This window comes from Falco cherrug, chromosome 4 (assembly GCF_023634085.1).
Source record: "Falco cherrug isolate bFalChe1 chromosome 4, bFalChe1.pri, whole genome shotgun sequence".
NCBI classification, from domain to species: Eukaryota; Metazoa; Chordata; class Aves; order Falconiformes; family Falconidae; genus Falco; species Falco cherrug.
Window position 1 is genome coordinate 55688679 of NC_073700.1, and position 17649 is coordinate 55706327.

Genomic DNA, 17649 nt, shown 5'->3' on the forward strand with positions numbered 1-17649 from the left:
CAGGGATGGGACCACATGGAGAATCAGGGCAGGGTAGTGATCTGAGTCCTGCTGCCATAAACATGGAGCTGACTTTCCTCCCAGCCAAACCTTCTTGTAAGTACAGCCTTGTTTTGAGCAGGGGGCAGATCCAGCTCAGCATGGCGCTGACCTCCCATCTCACCCAGCCAGGCAGCACCACTTGTTTACTTTCTTTCGCAAATGCCCTAAACCTTGACAGCGACCTATTTTCCCTTCTGTTGCGCAAAGCCTCTTTCCTAGAAAGAGGCTTTGTAACGGTCAGCCCAACCAGCCCAGTTCTTCTCAGTGTATGTAAAAGCAAACTTTAAATGGCCAGCAGGTTCAGCTTAGCTTAAACACACCCAAAACCCACATGCAGATGGGTTGGGAGACTCGGTCAGACGCCACCTGAAACCATCCTGCAAGACTGCCAGCATGGTTTGCGGAGGAATCAGATAAGCAGTAAGTCAGCCTTCAAGTCCACTCCTCAACCTTTTTCTTATTAATGTTTTTCATCCATCTATTCCTGCTCCAGCATTAAACAAAGCTAGGAGAAAGATTTTCTTGCCTCCAGACGTTTCTCCTCTGTTTCTGTCCTTACTTTTCCCTAGTGGTGAAAACATCTGAGTGGTTTTTTTTAATTATTATTATTATTATTTCACATTCTAAAAAAGGGAATAAAAAAAATATATTAATTCTCCTCCTTCCTCCACAATGCTTCCAAGTTTTCAGGATAACCACTTCTCTGGCAGAGGATGGTTTGCAAGAGAAAACAAGACAAACAATGGTAACAAGAAACAATAGTAATAAGAGAAGAAATGGTTGAAATTTGCTTCTTCAGAGCACACAACATTTGATCCCAGAGCAGAAGTGCACCTTTCTCCATGGGTCCAAGCCTCTTTTCAGCCACCACTTCACCTTGGGGTACTCCATCCTTTCCTTCTTCTCAGGGAGGTGCCCTAGCCATGCTTAGGCTGTTGTTGGCATGGGGTTGTCTCCTTCTCCCCACATTGGTAATCGTATACAGCTCCTTCTATGATTTCTTCTCCATCTCTCATCTACAGTCCAGCTTTTTAAGTTAACCCAAAGTCACTGCTGGTTTATTTTAATGTGCCAGGCTGTAACCTGAAGCTAGAGACATAAATTCAGCCTAACAAGTTTCCCTTGGCCAGCTGAGACCACAGGTTAGAGATTAGTCCAACAGCAGCAGATGGTCTGGGTTGAACGCCTGCTGCTTGTTCATGGCTGGTCTTTCCCATCCCCTCGGTACCTGCAGTAGGGCTTGACATCTAACCGTGCTCTCGCCTGGACAGATGAGCTGCTCTGCATGAAAACAAATGCACAACTTTGAAGCCTGATGTGCTGGGGACAGGGCCAGGTTGTGAAGCAGCTTGTGAGCCCACCACCACCTACACGTGTGCACACACATATTTTCCAGCAGTTGTAGTCATCAGACTTCCAGTCACTGCCAGTGGCTCCTGATGTCTCGGTCATCTTGTCCATGCAGGACAAGGATGCTGGTGAGGACTTGGTTTAGCTAGAGAAACTCTTCTCCAGGTCTTATCCCCAGTTCAAACCAGCCTGAAATGATACAGTGAGTGGAGATACTGGGATAGGTAACAGACTCCCTTGCTCCTTGTGAAGCCACATGGCTGGTGTTTAGAGCAACAAGTGATCCGTAAGTGACCTGCTCTTCCCCAGATGTAAGAATTCAAGTTAAACACCTAGATAGGTTCCTGTGCCCCCAAAATAATAAACCTCCCTTTCTCTCTCCCTCCCCTCTCTACCTGGCTGCCTGTTTGCACAAACCTTGTAGGCTTCAACTCTCCAGGACTGCAAAGGTATCATCAAACAATCACCTGGTGAACAAGCGGTGAACATGCACCAGACAGAGAAATAGCCTGACCACATCTGCCTGATATCCTGCCAAATATGCCAGGGATTACTGGGATGGATTTTAAAAAGCCAGCACCCTCCCAAGGTGCTGATGAATACTTGGGGTATCTTACCTGTAGCAGTCCATGGCAAACTCCCAGATTTCCATGGTTCTACACCAACATGGGCAATGTGGAGGCAGCTAAAAACTCAACATGAAGCATAAATGACATTATTTTAATTTACCTAGAGAGGTATAAATTGGGTGAGGAGATGGTGGATGTTGCTTCCCGCTGTGGACCTGAAAGGCTAGTCTATGGGTCATATGGGAGCTATGAGGAAGGCTTTCCCTGGCATGAGGGCTGGGAATGAAATAGGGACATAATGAGGGGGATGCTGAGCTACAAGAGCGACAGAGATCAGAGAAGGTCCCAGGCACTCTTATTGGTCTTCCTATCCTGGCTTCTGGATCCATGTAAGAGAGATGCAAAGCTGGGCTGTGGCACCTTCCCCCAACATCAGCTGGAGACACTCAAGAGTAGCAGCCTGGAGGGCAGCCAGATGCCTGTCACGGAGGCCACTAAAAAGGCCACATGCAAGAAAGCCGGAAGTATTGCACTTAAACATATGTGTAAGTGCACTGAGGGGCTGTACAGGTCCCCTCTTCCATCTCTGCTGGAATTAAGGGGAGCAATAATTTCACTAGTAGTCCTGAAAAGCATCACCAGGGTTTTTTCCATTACTAAGGGCAAAACTTGGAGAGGGTCACCAAGGCATGATGACTCCTCTAATGCCTCCTGCGTGGCCGAGCAGTCTTGCTCCTCTCCTCCGATCTTCATCCTCCAGCCCCTGACCAAGGCAGGGGGTCTCACATGAGACCGGAGATTTAATGTGCTCAGAGGAGGGTGCAGCCTGCAAGATGGGTTTGTAAGAATTTTTTTACCTATTCTGGATGATTCCTTTGGGGTGAAATGAGCTGTGCCCTAAAAGGGCCATACCTGGCTGTAAGGGGAGCCCAGGGAGGCTAATCCAGGGACGGCAGCTGTGACCTGGTGGAGCATCAGCTAGCCCATGGCAGCACCCCTCAGCATCAGGCCACTTCTGCAGGCTTCTGAGAGCTGAGGGAGTCAGCTCCTGACTGTCCTTGTAATCAGATAAAATGCAACAGACTCCTGGTATTTTTGCATAGGGACCCAGATGTCCCACCCTGGTGCTACTGACAGGACACAGAAGTGCTTTCAGTATCTACTAGTTTTCTTCCCTGAAACTCTTTCCTGAAAAATAACATGATCCCTATGTCAACTGCATAAACCTTGCCTGGAAAAGCCAAGGAATAAAGGGCCCTTGACTGGACCTATTCTTTGAGCTTCAGCAGCCCTGCAAATAATTTTCCCAGGTTTCCAGGCAAGTTTTCAATGTGGCACTAGGCTGAGGTGATATGAAATACAAGTGGTCTTCAGGAGAGTGTTATCCAGTCATTTTATTTTTGCGTGCTTCTAAATGCACATCGAATGCAAACAAGTAAGGAGCTGGCTGGATGGCTGACATCTGTGCTGGCTCATACGGGGATTATTGGACACCTGGAATTTTCAGTGGCATGACACCGTTGGGAGTAACAGACACCGAGCATCTTTGGGGAACTTGGCTGTGAGCAGGATCAAGCGCCTGTGCCCCTGGCAGTGGACAGGGTCCTCATCGCATGCTGAAATAAACCATCTTGACAGCCAGCCAGCTGTACTGCAGCAGTATCTGTGCGTTTGTAGCTGATGTGCTGTGTATGGTGGTGCTTTTGCCCATAATGATGAACAGTCAGTGCCAGCAGCCTGTCTGCAGAGACAGAATCTACAAGTTGGGTGCTATGAACAGAGCAGGGCTGAGATGTTGGCCGTGGAGATAGCACTAATGTATTTCTAGTTTCAGTAGCTTTCTCCATTTTAAAGCTGAAACCCTGGGCATCACCAAGTAGGGGAGTGCTAATGTTAGAATGAAAAGAAAAGAAAAGAAAAGAAAAGAAAAGAAAAGAAAAGAAAAGAAAAGAAAAGAAAAGAAAAGAAAAGAAAAGAAAAGAAAAGAAAAGAAAAGAAAAGAAAAGAAAAGAAAAGAAAAGAAAAGAAAAGAAAAGAAAAGAAAAGAAAAGAAAAGAAAAGAAAAGAAAAGAAAAGAAAAGAGAAAAGAAAAAAGAAAAGAAGAACAGAAAAGAAAAAGCCTTCATTTGAGCACCCAAAAAGCACAGCAACCAGAGGGAAATAAACCACATCCCTGGGTCATTATCTTACTGTAACTCCGTGTACAGCTACAGGGTAAATAGCCTATTCCTGGAAGTGCTCTTTCAGTGGTTGCGTCTATGGGCTTAGATTTAAGGTCAGATTACCTGATTTAACAAATTGAGGAGTATCAGCTGATCCACAGTAACTAACCAGTTCATGCAGGACTAATGCCGTGCCTCCTGACCTTCTACCCTCCATTTCCAAAATCATCTCCCCTGAACCCATAATTCTTAAACCCCAGTGCCTGGCCCAAGATTCAGCAGTACAAGGAACATCCTAAAAGACAGCATCTAAAATATTCAGGCAAAAGCTAAAAGCTATCCTTGGTTTCCTTACAAAGCTTGAAATTTCCTTTCGCGTTCACCTCTAACTGAGTGTTGTGAGGGAGAAAACATAGCCTTGCCTACAGTCAGAAAAGTCTGACTTTTCAGGCAGGAAGGGCCTTCAGACTGATGCTGCAAGGTCACACATTTCATTGCTATCTTGTTTTCCATGAAACTGCAGCCTGCTGCTTCCCAAGGCTGAGGACTCAGCCCCTCTGGGCTCACTTAGGAGATGTCATGGACTTGTTGCCATCCACAGGTTTCTCTGATGAGGAGAAGTCAGCTGGCAAGCTGCTGGTTCTTGTACCACTTGTGCATTTGGAAATCTGTTCAGCTTGAGTAGAGGGCAGGAAACCAGCACAGCATCGCGAGCCCAGGAGGAAAACAGTGGCACTACAGATGTCTGCCATTTTAAAATTTTCGCTCTGATTCCCTCTTTCTAAACCCAAATGTGATGATTGAGGTTTTTTCTCCATGAGTTTTTCAGAGCCGTAGGCATGCAGCAGTACATATGGGAATCAATGAGGTTTGTGCTGTTAGTTGATGGAGGAAAGGACTGATGTGGACACCAAGGCAATTTTCAAGATCTGCAAGGAAAATTGCATGGCCAGTATCATTGTAATCAAATAGTAATCTGGTTTCTAAGCCTCTTACAGAGTACTAAAAACTACCCTGGCCATTAGAAGACCTGGGCTGTATGACATGGAGGAGGAGCCCTGGAGCCAGCAACCCTGACACCCTCAGCTTGGCTGTGCCAGATATGATGTAGGAGGCTGGAAAGCCTCAGGTAATTGCCTGGACCACATTCAAACCACTTCCTATGGAGTCTGATAAAGACTTACACATCAGCGGGGCTGGGGGGACGGGCCTGCAGTATCATCCAGAACAGTGACCTGCGTGCCCTGCAGCTGGCGGGGAGCTGCAGAAGTCTGGCCAAACAACCCTTACGTGGTGCTTTTATTTCTTCCCACTAATGGTGTACAGAACTAGGGGTCTGGCAGCCCTGGAAAGGCAAAGTCCTGAAGTAACTGTGGTTTTCGTGATAACGGTAGGTACCAAAGTCTGTAACAAGCTCCACAGCTGGCAGTCTGCAGAGAGCCCTTGGTTTTACAGTGCTCTGTCTGGTGGGTAGTTTTCTCCCAGCCCTACACAGCGACCAGGTCACCCTGATGTTTGCAGCTGGAGAAGTGCAAAGAAATAAAAGCCTCGTAGTGCAATATCCTAAGCCATTTGTTACAAAATAAGGCAATGAAGGACCGGAAACACTTCCAAACAAAGTGCTACAGAGACACGATGATGTTGTTCATTTTGTCTGGACCTGAGCCCAGGGCTTGTGACTAGACCTGTCGTATCCCCACACCTTCAAAGCCAAAGCCTGGGCTGTGTTTGTGTTCTCCTATCGCAGGGTGAGAACTTTCCTGAAGCTGCCGAAAGTGCCCGAACACTTTCTTCTGTAATCTGTCCTGACTGTCAGGATGCCAAGAGACATGCCAGACCTAGATCCTGGGCCAAAATAGCTATGTAGACATGCCCAGAAAGGAGAGCTGGCACAAGGTATTGCATAAAGTGAGATATGTGAAACTGCAGGCAAATAGTTTGGTAATCGCAAGGGTAGGTTAGGCTTGGCAGAGGGCAGAGCATGTCTGCTCATCAAGAAAGGAGGAGGCAAAACTTTATCAGCTGTGAAAAGGGTTGGAGCCTGTTTTGGTGGGAGCTTAGGAGAGCCTCAAGGGGTTAAACAAAAATAATTGTCCCAGAAAGATTGAGGTGAAGGGCTCAGTGATGTCCCAGTGAGGCCACAAACACCTTTTCAAAAGAGATTTTCCCCTCCAAAAAATCAGTCCCTATAATGAAACCTGTTTCTCCATAAGGTTCAGGAGTAATTGCAGGCAGCAGTGTGCACCTTGCTCGATGTTTGTGCAGGGGGGATCCTCCATGTGTCTTTGCACCTCACTGTTGACCTAGAAAGTTAAACCTCAAAGGATGGGAGAGTACAATGCAGTCCCCATAGCTGGGGATAACTATGGCACAGTGAGTCAGCAAGGCAGACCACGGCCACACTGCATAAAAGCATTGCACCTAATTAGCTTTGGCAAATTGGGGATATATTCCTGAAGAAGTTGTTACCAGTGCTCACGGCCATCCAGTCCCCTGCTGAATATTTTTGATCAAAGTCTTTCCAAGCTGATCTATTTTCAGCCCAACCCACTCAATACCTTGATTGCTACACAGCTCTTTTAGCTGCTCTTAGGTAAACATGCTGTCGCTCCTTGGCATTTTGCCTCACTAAGCCCAAAAATGCAAGTGGCACAGAAAATAAGAGAAGCTGTTCTCCTTCGCCAGGAAAAATGATGCTATTTCTGAAATAAACTGTTTTCAGTACACTTCACCAGCCATGCACATATACATGTATGTATAAATATACTTGGTCCGGAGGTTCAGCTGGTGGAATCTTGTATGCCTATATGGAGACAGGAGCAGAGAGAGGATTATGTACATATAAATCCAGACACACCTTCAGTCCAGTCTGCCTCTGGATGCAGAGTCTTTGTTATGTGGAGGGGGTCTGGCTCCCAATAAAACAGGCTCACATGTCTTGGTCCAAGCTCAAACCAGTGGGTTATGGTCTGTTTTGGAGAGCTATTCCCACTGTGGCTGTCCTTAGCAAGGGCAACCACCATGATGCCGATACTGGGAACTGCTCTGTACCCCATGGTGGAGCAGGGAATAAAGAACAGATACTCCAGGGACCCCTCTGAGCTAAATAACTTCACTGCTGGTGGTTGTGCCCGCCACATCGGTGTGGTCCATTCCTCATCCATGTCTGCGGCTCACATCCTTGGTTCTCCACAGGCTGAGGTGGCCCCACATGAGATGAAGCACTGCACAGAAAGCATTTCATGGGTCATTCCTCAGTCAGAATCCCTGGGGCTGAACCAGAGCAGGTTTGAGCAGATCAAATCAGAGTTCAATCCACGGCAGAATTTAATTTTGAGGAATGACAGTGACACTGGCCAGATCTTGAAGTTACATTTTCAGTTTTCCCTTCGTAAGTAAACACATAGAAGTCAACAACAGATGGAAGATCACATGGAGTTACACAGGTCAGCGCAGACTTCAGAGAACCCATGTGTCTGAAGAAGAAATAATTTGGAGGGGGAGCAGCTGGGAGATGATTCTGAAAGATTGAGAAAGCAAGCAAAAAATGCTGGTGTGAGCTGCCTCCTCTGCGATATGCAGCTGAAAGTTTTGGTTTTGTGGAAGAAGACAAAGATGGGCAGATAGCAAAGCAAGCCGACAGCTCCCAGGTGGGAAATTTTTTTGATTTTTTCTTTAGCTGAAGCGTAGAGAATGCAAGCAAAAAGGTATCAAACTGATAATGAAATGGGCAGAGGTAAAGCAGGCAAATGCAAAACAAAACCAGATTCTGAGTAACAAGAGCAAATTGAAGCGATGTGACAGAGAAGGAGAGTTTTTTCAGTGGTTTATATAGTATTGCAGGGAGTCTGGGGTGACAAATGAGGGATTCAGGTGAGTGGAGTGGTGCAGTAATGGGCTGTTACATGTGGAGGAAGATGGAAGGGACAAGAGGGAGCAGAGGACACATTAATAAACCCCCCACATTCCATTTAAGATTTATTGATAGCTCAGAGCCAGGGAGTTTTTCATGCCTTTGCATCTTTGAGCTAACGTTACCCAAGAGTGAGTAGTGGTGGGGATCCGTTATGAGCCATTGAATGCAAGTGGAGAAGAGCTCCGGTCTTTGATATACAGAAATGAAAAGACTTCAGTTAATAGAGAATTCAGTCTGAGAAACCTGCGCTGTAATAGCAGAATAGCATTAGTCTTTCTAAAAACACAGCTGGTCATTTCACGAGCATGCAATATCATGTACTGAAAGTGCAATCACTCGGTTGAGGACCTCAGTATAGTGGCTATGGATTCATTTGATGCTGGACAAAAAATTAATGGTTGCCTTGGGACCAGTGTTTACTAGCAAGTGGCATTCAAAGAAAGAACAGTCCCATCTGGTCATGGAGAGAGCAGTGAGGATGCAAAAAGATAAAGTGGTCACAGGGGAGAAAGAGCAGGCCATGAACTCGCCCCAAAGCAGGGCCAGAAGGGACTGGTTTTGTCTTGGAGATGGAGGGCTGAGTCAGTGTGAGAGGGATGCAGAAGTAAGGTTGCTTCCACACAGGGTGTTAATGAAGCAGCCACTGCGAAACAATGCTGGGAAGTTGGGGATGTTGAGTCACCAAAATAATCTGAGAGCTGGAGGTAATTATCGCAGGGAGAGGGTTAACAAACACAAGCTAAAATTGGGACTGGACTTCATTACGGGTGAGGATTGCCTTCGGGGGGGGGGGGGGGGGGGGAGAGGATACAGGGCTGCCTAAACTAGCTGAGAAAAATGTGACAATTGCAGAGAGCTGGAAAACTGAGGTCCAGGTGAATTTGCATTAGAAAGGAGGCAGGGTTTTTTAACAGTGATGCTGACAGATGATTAGGACACGCTCAAAGGGCAGCAGTGTACATTCCCCCCACCCCCCCAAACCTTGTGTGCAGCTAGCAGGCACGCTGGCAGGCCATGGAGGGAAAGAGGCACCTTGGAGGCACTAACTCATCTGGTCTAGTTTGGATTTCTGCTGGAAGCTGGGATGAGTGTCGTCCTGGCCTGCATCAACTGCTCCATCAGGATTTCAACAGATTTAGGTAGATCAATCCAGCACCTGATACTTTCAAATCAATGCTGCTCACATGGCAAATTGAGCTTTAAGCCAGAAGATGGGCTCCCCAGGGGGTAACTGGTCTCTTTAAGAGCCTCTGAATGGTCAGAGGTTGGGATTTTCCCATCTCCAGTCCGTGCATTCCCACTCACCCTGTGCGGGACATGCTGGGAGTAATGCCAGGCAACTTACCTATCCACAGCTTTTCATGCTGAGCAAATATTTGCCTTATCATGGTTTTAATGTGCCCATCTCAGTGATAGCTAAATGTCAACCACAAAATCAAGCAGTGCCACCTGGGAGGGACCCCGCAGTCTGCCACACGTTGCCTGTGTTGGTCGAGGTTTTATCAGTATGTCGGGTGCAAAGTCCAATGGTGAAGCAACATGAAGAAACCCTCTATTTCCAAAGATGGTGTTTGAGGGGAATTTGGGGCATTTTGGCCCATTGAGGCTGCTGTTGCAGTCCACAAAGTTTTAGTATTGTGTGTGCTAATTGATAATGATCGCTAAGACCAAGCCCGCGGCTTTGCACCCCCTCTGCCTCCTGTTCCCGGTGGTTCTGTTGTTTCTGACACCGATTTGCCCTCTGGTGCTTGAAGCCAAGATTCTCGTCAAATGACAGTGTGTCCGGGGGTGTCCGGAAGGGGCTGCCGCAGGGAGCCGTGGCTCCGCAGGCTGCCGTGACATTTGGAGTGACCGAGAGGTCACTTCAGCGGAAGAAAACAAAGGCAGAGACCGTCCTGCAGTGCACGGCAGCCACAGAGCTGCCCCTGCAGAGGGGCAAGCATGAGCAGCACTTTTAAGACCGGCATTTTGCTTCATGCCACATTCCTTCTACTTTCTATAAAATATTTTAAATTACTGGCAAATCTTTAGTTTTCTCTTCTCTTCTCTTCTCTTCTCTTCTCTTCTCTTCTCTTCTCTTCTCTCTCCTCCTTCTCCTTCTCCTTCTCCTCCTTCTCCTTCTCCTTCTCCTTCTCCTTCTCCTTCTCCTTCTCCTTCTCCTTCTCCTTCTCCTTCTCCTTCTCCTTCTCCTTCTCCTCCTTCTCCTTCTCTGTCTCCTTCTCCTTCTCCTTCTTCTTCTCCTTCTCCTTCTCCTTCTCCTTCCCTTACCCTTACCCTTTCTCCTCTCCTCTCCTCTCCTCTCCTCTCCTCTCCTCTCCTCTCCTCTCCTCTCCTCTCCTCTCCTCTCCTCTCCTCTCCTCTCCTCCATCCCTTTTGTTCTCTCTTCTTTCCTCCTCCCCAGTTCCCTCCTTTCCCTTCTCTCTCTCCTAGGTGGACCAAAGGGCCATGAGGACGCGGTGGGCCTGGCTGTGTGCAGCAGATGGCAGATGACGGATGGTGGAACGGGGCAGCAACGGGGCGTGCTGGCCTTGCAGCGCAGGGGAAGTGGCTGCCAGCTCTGGTCTGATGGCACTCGGAGTTTGTGTTACAGCAGGGAGGCAGAGAGGCTGTTCTGGGAAAGGGCTGGGGATGGTGGCCAGTGGAGGAATACAAAATGGCAGAACTTGAGAGGGATGCAGCAGGGCTGAGATCTCTTGTGCACCTGCCTCTGTCTCAGCTGGGTGTAAAGTCCCCGTTTGTCAAGCAATGGTAACTCTCTGGGGAGAGGAGGGAAGGAGAATCTATGGAGATGATCCGAGACATCCCCAAACTGAAGCCAGATTCTGCTGGAAAGGTCTGTAAAACCCCAGTACTGTGAGGGGGACCAAGACCTGCTGTAGGGATCCTTGGGATTATGTGTATCTTGTACTGGAGTATGTCTGAAGGAGAGCAACAACGCTGGTGGAAAGTCCAGAGCACAAGTCCTGCGAGGAGCGGCTGAGGGCATGGCGGGGTGGGTGGAGGTCAGCCTGGAGAGAAGGGGGCTCAGAGGAGACCCTGTTGCTCTCTGCGGCTGCCTGACAGGGGCGTGTAGGCAGGTGGGGGTCAGTCTCTTCTCCCAAGTAACAAGCAATAGGACGAGAGGAAATGGCCTCAAGTTGCCCCAGGGGAGGTTTAGACTGGATATTAGGAAAAATTTCTTCACAAAAAGAGTTGTCAAGCACTGGAACGGGCTGCCCAGGGAGGTGGTTGAGTCACCATCCCTGGAGGTGTTTAGTGTAGATGTGGCACTTAGGAACATTGTTTAGTGGTAGACTTGGCAGTGTTAGGTTTATGGTTGGACTCAATTATTTTATGGGTCTTTTCCAGCCTAGATGGTTCCATGATTCCGTGATTCTATGATACTCCAAGTCTGCATAAAGATATTCACTGTGGACAGAATTCATTCTGATCTTCACTTGCTACACCCTCTTCATCATCCTTTACACAATATATATGAGGACCCTGGTGAGCACATTGACTTGTGCTCGTAGGATCAGAGAATAAATCAGTTGGAAGGGACCTGAGGAGGTCACTCAGCCAAATCTTCTGCGCAGAGCAGGAGAGCACTTGGGACTTGTTGTTGGGTAGGTTTCCCCCTCTCAGTAGGCAAGAGCTGCTGTATGAACATTGTTTTTATTAAGAGTTTCTGTCTGCTATTTCAGGCCATACCTAAAGCTGTACAGACAGCTGGCCCTGGCACCTTGCAAGCTGCTGTTTGCATTCTGCACATTTGGGTGACTTCAAGACAGGACTATATCACGACCTATTCTTGCATTAGCGACCTGCCATGTCCCACGCCAACCTGCTCAGTTTGGCGGCTTCCCCAGACTCACTGCCTCGGCTCCTGCCCCTTTCCATGCTGCCCTGAAGCTCCCTCTCAGGGCTGATGATCCTTCACTCTGCCTGGATTCCTAACTCAAACTCCATGTCATTCTCCTCCTGCCCTGGGCTACCTTCTCCTCAAGTTCTGCTTTGGTTTAAAACGGGTTTAAAAATATCTCCAAATATACTCAATGTGTTTGCAACATTCTTTGAGTCAGAACATTGTTGTTGCAGCCTCCATCCACATGTTAACTTCCTTTGCCTCCTCTTCTGCTCTCTCCCTGTGACATACTTTACCATGGAAAGGGCTGCTCTTTGCAACTACCCAAAATACAGACTGGGGAAAAAGCTTTGGTAGCTTTTACTGTTGCTTTTTTCTCCAAATTATTTGGAAAGGTTTGTGGTGGTTGTTGCCTTTTAAAACTTTAATGGCAGATTTCAATACTGAAGCTTTCCGTCCCAGTAATGGGGCTTTTACCAGAAAAAGAAGGGGAAGGGAAGCCTGAAGGAGCAGTTAAATTTTCTTTTCCAACTTCATTTCATAAAGAAACCCTGACAGCTTTTACCAACGTTTTCACTTGCAGAAAGGCAATTTGTTAGTGATTTGTGGGGTCTGGTTTTACTTTAGATGAAGACAAATAAAAGCAGTCTTTGCTACAACACAGTGTGCTTATCCTTTCTACTCCGGCCCAGGGGCCACGTGCAGGCCTGCTCCTTAGCCATGGAGCCAGGCGTTGCTCTAGCACCAACATCACTCTGAATTCAGGTGCAATACCCCACACCTTCCTTTGCTAAGTCTATCAAAAACTGCAGGCTGCCGGAAGGAAGCAGACCTGCAACAGCTGGGAGAATAAACAGAGTTCAGGGCTTCCAGCTCCAAACTCATCAACCCAGGACCTTGCCCCTGGTTCCTGGGCTTGGGGAAAGATGCTCTTCACAATGTCTGATCCATCCATGCTGTACGTCAAAAGACTTCCACCACTTTCAGCAGACTCTGCTTTAGCTCCATAGCACACCGCAAGAAATACCCAGGAGAGGTGTGCTGCAGCCAGCCCTGAAACCCTGCCAGGAGCAGCCGGATGATTATGGACGTTGCCCTGAGGAACATGAAGTTCACCAGGGCTCCAGCTTTTGAAATCCTAACTGTACTCCTGCTGGGAGGTTCCCGAGGCTGTGGTTTCACAGGAATCTCAAGGAATCACAGAAAACAGGGTGCCTAAAGGGATACCAGATGTCTAAGAGATGTATCTGAACCCCACCTCTGGCTCAGGGTTGGTGAGGCACTGGAGTCACCACAGGGAAGATCATGGATCTCCATCACTGGTGGTTTCTAAGGATAAGGAGAAGAAACATCCATCAGGACTGGCACAGGGTGAGTCAGTCCTGCCCGAGAACAGGAACAGAGTCCTTCCCAGTCCTGCCCCTGCAGAGTCCAAGGGCTGTACGTGAGCTCAGGGTCTGCCTTCCCATGGTGGTCACTGGGCACCTTGGCAGGGTTCAGGGGCCCATGCATGGGCATTGAGGTCTGTTGGAGGTGACATCAGGGAACCTGCCATGACTCTAAACAGTACCCCTCTGTCCTCAGGGGACACTTCTCTCCAGCCTGACAGGGTGACTGTACCAGTCAGTACTTGTATCTCGGGAGCTGTGGAGGAGTTTCCTGACCTGTGGGTCTTAGAGAGATAATCTGGCCCAGATAACGCACACCAACAGCAACCCAACTGCTCCTGTCCAGGGGGAGGTGGGAAACAGGAGGTGGCATAGCCAGAACCCAGGAGAAAAGCCCACCCAAGAACCACAGGTGAGGGCACCCCTAATAAACAGGGGGGTAGCTGGAGAAGCAGCACCCTTGGGTATGTCAGTGCAGCTGTGTATAATCTCCAATAGCATTTTACAAGCCACGCATGGCCTGACCCAAAGCCCTTTGGAGCAAACAAGGCAGAGCCTTGCTTCCAGGAACAACCTGGGACGGGGTGCAATCAGGGACAAGGGCAAGAAGAGTTGTGCAACCATCTGCCAAGCATTTGTCTGGGAGAAAATAAATGCCAAATGGTGCTTGTTCCCTCCCCTGTTCCCACCCCCAAGAGATCTGCCCCAAAGGGAAAATCGGATAGTTTTGTACTGGGTCTTTTGGATGGAGACTGGACCTGGTGACAAGGCAGCCAGACCTCTGAGTGATGCCCACGCTGGGGCTTGCAGCACGGGGCTAGGTGCAATTAAAATGTTTCACAGCAATGAGACTGACGGGAATCACAGGCAGAAGAAGCAGGCTGACCTATTCGCAGACAAATTAGTCATATAAATAAAATGAATGTGTCCAGGACAAACAGTGAGCCTGTCAACCGAGCAAGCCACGCTGGAGCGCTGGGAAATATGTTATTAGGAAATAAAGTCTTAAATGCCATTCTCCATGCATGGATGGGGGCTGTGTGGCTTTTCATCAGCGAGCCCCACTGCCTGCTCCTGCATATTGATTCATGGCTGAACAGGAACCTTCAATTCCCTTTGGTGGCTTTGGAGAGTATGATTGACACCCTGTGGGACAGACTCTGATTTCAGCTCCTCCGGTGCCCCGAAATGCAGAGAGCAGAGCTCAGGGCCATAGGGACATCACCGACAGGAGTCATGTCCTCACCAGGCCAGCATGCAAGAGCCCCAGTACTTCCCGCACCTCCTTCACACTATCTCCTCTCCACTGTTGCCATTAGCATGGAGTCAGAGGGGACAAACCCTTCCCAGACACATTTTTCCCAGCTCCCTCCTTGGCCAGAATCAGAAAGAAAAATTTTATAAAAAGCAGAATTCCCATCTTTTTCCCATCAAGTGGATTCATCCTGCAAAGGGCTCAGCCCCTCTCACCCTTCCTGAGGACGAGAGAACTGGAGGTGTTCAGCAGGGTCAGCCCCAACCTCTTGAACCCCAACAAAGACCAAGTGGGTGTAAAAGAAGCTCTGCTGATGCCTCCAACACCAGCAGACATTTAATGGCACTTGTACCAGTGCTAATTACATCTTAACATTTTCCCTCTGTATTTTGGTATTTATTTTGGAAAAGTTCCTCCCTGGAGTCATTTTCTTCCTCAGCTTTAAAACAACAACAATAACACCACCGCGCTTACTTCTCCCTTGGCTCTTTCCCTCATTATTATAACTCTGCCATTCTGCTCCTGTACAGTCAGCAGAGGAGTTCAATCAGGCTGATGAGTAAAAGTGCATAATTTTATGGCTGCATATCAACTGCCTGTTATTAAACTAATCAATCAGCTTCAGTGCAGCTACCAGTACAGCACAGGAGAGGACAAGGCAGAGGAAATGCTATGCTGTTATTTTTCCAAAAGAAAAAAAAAAAAAATCCAATCTGGCCAAACAAAATCTTCAGCTTGCCCTTCTTTGCAGAGAGAAATTATTTCAGTGAGTTATGAAGTAGGTGACCTGCAGCAAGGTGGTGAGGAGTCTGCAGCGGAGCTGACACTGCCCTCCTGCTCACCCACAGCGCTAAGCCGTGACGCTCGGCAGTTGCCATGCCCCAAAGCCCAGGAAAGTCCCCAAGTGCTCCCTTACCACCTCTTGCAGTGAGCCACTACAGATGCCTCTGACCTCCTCCAGCGAAGCATTTAGGCTTATGTTAAGTTAGTCCCACTGAAGCCAGTAAGACCATCACCTGCACCCGTTTGTGCTGCACAGAGCCCAGTTTTGGCCTCAGGGTCAGCGGTCATGGAAGAAGTGAGGGAGCTGATTTCCAGTGACTTTACTCCCAGTAGTCATCTCCCCTGATGGCCCTAGTGAGACTCATGGAAGGAAGGAAGACTTTCAGAAGGAAAAGATGCATGAACCTCCTTTCCAGAAAGAAACTAGACTCCTTCACGTATTCACTACCTGGAAATGCAGAACAGGCCATGGTCTGCTTCTGAAAGGCTGCTGAGGGCACTAAGGGACAGTCTGTTCTCCATGTCCCTGAGGGACAGGACAAGCAGGGGACATTGCTACATTGCACCAAGGGAAATCTAGGGTACACATCATGCAAAGCTTCCTGCTGGAGAGGGGTGACCAGTCACCAGGACCCATTGCTAGGAGGTTGTGGAAGTCTCTCAGAGCAAGCACTAGATGTTGCTTCTTCTATAGCAACATCTGTTGGGGCTGGACCTGCTGTGGTTCTGCTTGAAGCCACATGTGGGCATGATGGCCTTGGAGGTCCCTGCAGCTCTGAGACCATGGGAAAGAGCAACCCATCTTTCCTTGCCTTCCAAAAGGAGGAGGAGACATGTAACAGGGTTTGGACCTCAGAGCGAGTCAGTGGGATCTTCTGTGATAATACACATGAGCAGTGGTAGGGAAGGAAGGGAGGAAGGGAGGAAAGAAGGAAGGAAGGAAGGAAGGAAGGAAGGAAGGGAGGGAGGGAGGGAGGGAGGAAGGGAGGAAGGGAGGGAGGAAGGAAGGAAGGAAGGAAGGAAGGAAGGAAGGGACGGAGGGAGGGAGGGAGAAAGGAAGGAAGGAAGGAAGGAAGGAAGGAAGGAAGGAAGGAAGGAAGGAAGGAAGGAAGGGAGGGAGGGAGGGAGGAAGAAAGGAAGGGAGAGAGGAAGGGAGGTAGGGAAGGAGGGAGGAAGGAAGGAGGGAAGGAAGGAGGGAAGGAAGGAGGGAAGGAAGGAAGCATACAAACAAGGTCAAGGACAAGCAGATCACTTGCCACTCTGCCCCTCTCCCGCTGCAGCTGGCACTCTTCCCTCTCCCAGCCACGTTCCGTTCACCTCCTACAGATTAAAAAGTCAAGTGGAGCAAAACCGAGCAGGCAAGGCTCTCTGTGCTGTATGCTCTAAATGTTGCAAGGCTTTAGCCTGGACGTGCTGTCTCAGGCCCACAGAGGAAAGGAAGGACGTCCTCAGCCAGCCTGAGCATCCTTCTCCAGTTAACTGCATTCACTTACACAGATTAAATTGCACTGGCTCCTTGGCTTATTATTAATCACTCGTTTTACTGTCGCATCCACAGGTGCAGACTGTTCTGTGCTGTGCACTGTGAAAGCATACAAATAAATATGATCCCTGCTCTGGAGCTCGCCGCACCAGTTGACCGAGAGTAACTCAAGTATGGACCCAGCCCAAAGGCCCTTCCCGGGCAGGGAAGGCAGCCCTGCAAGCCCCCACGCCATCCCGCCGGCCAGGGCTTGGTGAGCGGGGGCTGCGGGCTGACAGCTGACGTCCTCCCCAGCCCATTTCCTCCGGCTGCTGCCAAGCCATTCGCAGAGCACTTCTCAAAAATGAATTTTCTGGAAAACAAATTAAAGGAGGGGTTACATCACGCAGCAGACAGCCCAACCGCCGCTCGGCTGCACTGACAAATCCTGCCTGTGTTTTGGACTGCGCCACACGCACCACATTGCTTGCAGCTGCTGCTGCGCTGGAATTTGCAGCTCGCCATCTAAATATACTGTAACAATAAACTGATCAAAGCAGCTAAATATTATTGTCTGCTCTCTGATGGGCGGCGCAGAGTATGGTCTCCCAGAAACCTCCGGTTACTTTGTTTTTTCCCTGTGCAAAACCACAGACAAACAAAATGGGGGGGGGGGCAGGGAGGGGGAAGCAAAGGAGGCTTCAGTGGGTGTTGAGGCAGGACAGTTGGGGTCTTGGGAGTCAGGAAATTCCAGTCCCTGCAGCCTGCTGGTCGGAAGACAGCGGTGAGCAGGAGGGAACAGGACAGGCTGCCTGCTGGGAAAGGGTCCTGAGATAGGCTGGGACCTCCATGACCTGGGCTCCCTCCCCAGCACTGCC

The 17649-nt window shown here is 48.8% G+C and overlaps 1 long non-coding RNA gene across 2 annotated transcripts; it reads left to right on the forward strand.

The window, feature by feature from the left end:
- The first annotated feature begins 284 nt into the window (after positions 1-284).
- Positions 285-17336, forward strand: LOC114016681 (uncharacterized). 2 transcript variants are annotated; one of them, XR_003561299.2, is made up of 4 exons: positions 286-462; positions 10441-10599; positions 11388-13254; positions 16868-17336. It is a non-coding gene; the product is annotated as an uncharacterized LOC114016681 (long non-coding RNA). The 2 variants fall into 2 exon arrangements; XR_008732011.1 differs by having other exon boundaries at positions 285-462; positions 10441-13254.
- The last annotated feature ends 313 nt before the right edge of the window (positions 17337-17649 follow it).